Genomic DNA, 4,719 nt, shown 5'->3' on the forward strand with positions numbered 1-4,719 from the left:
TGCTTCACAACAAGAGAAGCCATCACAGTGAGAAGCCTGTGCACCACAACGAAGAGTAACCCCACTCGCTGCAACTAGAGAAAGCCCATGCACAGCAACGAAGACCCAAGGCAGCCAAAAATATAAATAAATAAATTTATTAAAATAAATAATTTTATTAATAATAAAATGTATTATATATGAATAAATTTATTAATAAATAAATTTTCTAAAAAAGGCTTGTATTTCCCACTCCCCTCCCCCCTAATTTCTGGATAAGACAATAGGCAAAATAAGAATAGGTTGGATTGTGCTAAGAAAAAACCAACCAAAAAACTTAGTGCCTTTAACAACAGTAGAGACTGGCATCTTTGTTTTACATCTCTTCAATCTGGGTGTAGGCTGATAAAGCAGCCAGCATCTCGATGTTGCTGCCCTGTGATTGATCGAAACAGAATTCTGCAAGGGTACCAATTAAATGACCTTGCCCCCAAATGGACACATAACACTTTCTCTGATGGTTCATTGGTCATAACTAGTCACATGGTCCTGTACAACCAACAGTGAATTTGCTTGGCAATGAATATGTATTGCTTGTAATTTGTGTGTTCAAGATTAGAGAAAGGGGAATGAGTGTCTAAGGGCATTTACTCCATAGGGACATTTTCACTGAACTTCAGCCCTAATTTTTATTTCTGTGCTTTAGCCTCCTCCTCACTCTGAGATAAGCGATTCTGAGAGTTCCTCTGCGAAAACTTGCTCCCTCCTTCCTCCTCCTAGCCTATTCCTCAGTTGCAGCTTCTCTCCCTCTTCAATGCAAGTGTTGGTCTTTCTCATTGTTCAGTGATGCTCACGCCCCAACTCCTGTTCTCCTAGGGGTTATACTTTTTCTTTTTTATAATTTAGTTTTTATTTCATATTAGAGTAGAGTTGATTTACAGTGTTGTTAGTTTCAGGTTTACAACAAAGTGATTCAGTTATACATATACATATATCCATTCTTTTGCAGATTCTTTCCACGTGTATGTTATTACAGAATATTTTTAAAACATTTTATATTGGAGTATAGTTGATTAACAATGTTGTATTAGTTTCAGGTGTATAGCAAAGTGATTCAGTTATACATGTGTGTATTTCTCAAGTTCTTTTCCCATTTACGTTATTACATAATATTGAGCAGGGTTCCCTGTGATATGCAGTAGGTCCTTGTTGGTTATCCATTTTAAATATAGCACTGTGTACCTGTCAATCCCAAACTCCCTAACTAACCCTCCCCCCACAACTCCCCCTGGTAACCATAAGTTAATTCCCTAAGTCTGTGAGTCTGTTTCTATTTTGTAAATAAGTTCATTTGTATCGTTGTTTTTAGATTCTGCACGTAAGTGATAATCATACGATATTTGTCTTTGTCTGACTTACTTCGCTCAGTATGACAGTCCCTAGGTCCATCCATGTTGCCACAAATGGCATTATTCCATTCTATTTAATGGCTGAGTAATATTCCATAGTATATATGTACCACATCTTCTTTATTCATCTGTCAGTGGACATTTAGGTGATTTCTATGTCTTGGCTATTGTAAACAGTGCTGCAATGAACATTGGGGTGCATGTATCCTTTTGGACCATGATTTTCCTCCAGATAAATGCTCAGGAGTGGGATTACAGGATCATATGGTAGCTCTATTTTTAGTTTTTTAAGGAACCTCCATACTGTTCTCCACAGTGGCAGTACCAATTTACATTCCCACTAACAGTGTGAGAGGTTTCCCTTCTCTCCACACCCTCTGCAGCATTTATTGTGGATTTTTCGATGATAGCCATTCTGACTGGTGTGAGGTGATATCTTAGTTTTGATTGGCATTTCTCTAATAATTAGTGATGTTGAACACCTTTTCATGTGCCTTTTGGCCATCTGTATGGCTTCTTTGGAGAAATGTCTATTTAGGTCTTCTGCCCAGTATTTGATTGGATTCTTTGTTTTTATGATATTAAGCTGCATGAGCTATTTGTGAATTTTGGAGACTAATCCCTTATTGGAGACTAATCTCCCTTTTGGAGACCAACAGGTCGCATCATTTGTAAACATTTTTTCCCATTCCGTGGATTGTCTTTTTGTTTTGTCTGTGCTTTCCTTTGCTGTGCAAAAGCTTTTGAGTTTACTTAGGTCCCATTTGTCTATTTTTGTTTTTATTTCCGTTATTCTGGGAGGCAGCTCATAAAAGATATTGCTGCAATTTATGTCAGAGAGTGTTCTGCCTGTGTTTTCCTCTAAGAGTTGTATAGTGTCTGGACTCACATTTAGGTCTTGAATCCATTTTGAGTTTATTTTTGTGTATGGTGTTACAGTATGTTCTAATTACATTTTTTTTTACATGTAGCTGTCTGGTTTTCCCAGCACCACTTGCTGAAGAGACTGTCTTTCCTCCATTGTATAGTCTTGCCTCCTTTGTCATAGATTAATTGACCATAGATGTGTGGATTTATTTCTGGGCTTTGTATGCTATCTATATTTCTACTTTTGTGCCAGTACCATATTGTTTTGGTGACTATAGCTTAGTAGTATAGTCTGAAATGAGGGAGCCTAATTCTTCCAGCTCCATTTTTTCTTTCTCTAGGTCGCTTTGGCTACTCAGGGTCCTTTGTGCTCCATACAAATTTTAAGATTTTTTTGTTCTAGTTCTGTGAAGAATGCCAGTGGTAATTTGATAGGGATTGCATTGAATCTGTAGATTGCTTTTGGTAGCATAATCATTTTGGCAATATTGATTCTTCCAATCCAAGAATATGGTATATGTTTCCAACAGTTTGTGTTGTCTTAGGATATAACATTCATATATAACATAGAAGCATGTTGTCCTTTACATCCCTAGTACTTATGTATCTTACAACTGGAAGTTTGTACATTTTGACTACCTTAACCAATTCCCACCCCCCCATTTTTGGTAATCACAAATCTGATTTCTCTTTCTATGAGATTGTTTGTTCATTTATTTTTGGAGTATAGTTGACCTACAACACTGTGTTAGTTCCTGATACAGAAAATAGTGACTTCATATTTTTGTACATTTCAGAAAGATCATCACAATCTAGTTATATGTCACCATGCAAAAATCTTTTACAGTCATTGATTATATTTCCATCACTGTACATTTCATGCCTGTAACTCATTTATTTTTGCAACTGGAAGTTCATACCTCATAATCTTTTTACTTATTTCTTTCCTCCCAGCACCACCCTCTCTGCTGGCAATCAGCTGTTTGTTCTCTATACCTATGACTCTGTTTCTCTTTTATTTTTACTCATTTGTTTTGTTTATTTAGATTCCACATATAAGTGAGATCATGCACTATTTGTCTTTAGATCCATCCATGTTGTCTTGAATGGCAAGATTTCATTCTCTTTCATGACTAAGTAATATTCCATCGTACATATAAACCACATGTTCTTTATTCATTCTTTTACTGACGGACACTTAAGTTGCTTACACATCTTGATGATTGTAAATAATACTGCAATAAACATAAGGGTGCATATATCTTTTCTACTTAGTGTTTTGGTTTTCTTATGATATATACCCAGGAGTGGAATTGCTGAGTTATATGGTAGTTCCCTTTATAATTGTTCGAGGAAACTCCATACTATTTTCCATATTGGCTGCACCAATTTACATACCCTCAAACATTCCAGCACAAAGGTTCCCTTTCTCCATATCCTTGTCAACATTTTTTGTTTGTTGTCTTTTTGATAATAGTTATTCTGACAGGTGTGAGGTGATATCTCATTGTGGTTTTGATTTGCATTTCCCTGAATATTAGTGATTTTGAAAATCTTTTCATTTGCATGATGCCCATGCGCATGTCTTTGTAGGAAAATGTGTATTCAGTTCCTCTACCCATTTTTTAATTGGGTTGTTTTTAATCATTGATGTGGAGTTTAATGAATTCTTTGCATGTTTTGTATATTAACCCCTTATTAGTCACATCATTTACAAATATCTTCTCCCATTCAGTAGCTGGTCCTTTTGTTTTATTGATAGTTTACTTCCCTGTGCAAAAGCATTATAGTTTGATGTAATCCTATTTATTTTTTCTTCTGTTTCACCTGTGCAAGGAGACATACCTAAAAAATATTGTGAAGACCAATGTCAAAAAGTCTATTACCAATTTTCTTCTAGAAGTTTTATGGCTTCATTTTGAATTTATTTTTATGCATGGTGTAAGTGTATGCATAGATAAGTCCAGTTTGACTCTTTTGCACATAGCTGTCCAGTTTTCCTACTGCCATTTGTTGAAGACTGTCTTTTCCCCATTGTATATTCCTGCCTTCTTTGTCGTAGATTAATTTTCCTTATAAGTGTGGGTCCATTTCTGGGATCTCTATTTTGTTCCACTAATTTATGTTTCTGTTTTTTTGTGCCAGTACTGTTTTGATTACTGTAGCATTGTAGTATAGTTTGAAATCAGGGAGTGTGCTACCTCCAGCTTTGTATTTCCTTCTCAAGATTGTTTTGGCTATTCAGGGTCTTTTGTGTTTCCATACAAATTTTGGAATTATTTGTTGTAGCTCAGTGAAAAATGTCATTGGTATTTTGATAGGAAGTGCATTGTATTTATAGATTGCCTTAGGTAGTATGGTCATTTTTATAATATTCTTCCACTCCATGAACACCGTATATTTTTGCATGTTTGTGTCACATGCAATTTCTTTCATTTGTGTCTTAGAGCTTTTGGAGTACAAG

Source organism: Monodon monoceros, unplaced genomic scaffold (genome assembly GCF_005190385.1).
Source record: "Monodon monoceros isolate NGI ecotype Baffin Bay Population unplaced genomic scaffold, NGI_Narwhal_1 Super_Scaffold_2, whole genome shotgun sequence".
Taxonomy (NCBI): domain Eukaryota; kingdom Metazoa; phylum Chordata; class Mammalia; order Artiodactyla; family Monodontidae; genus Monodon; species Monodon monoceros.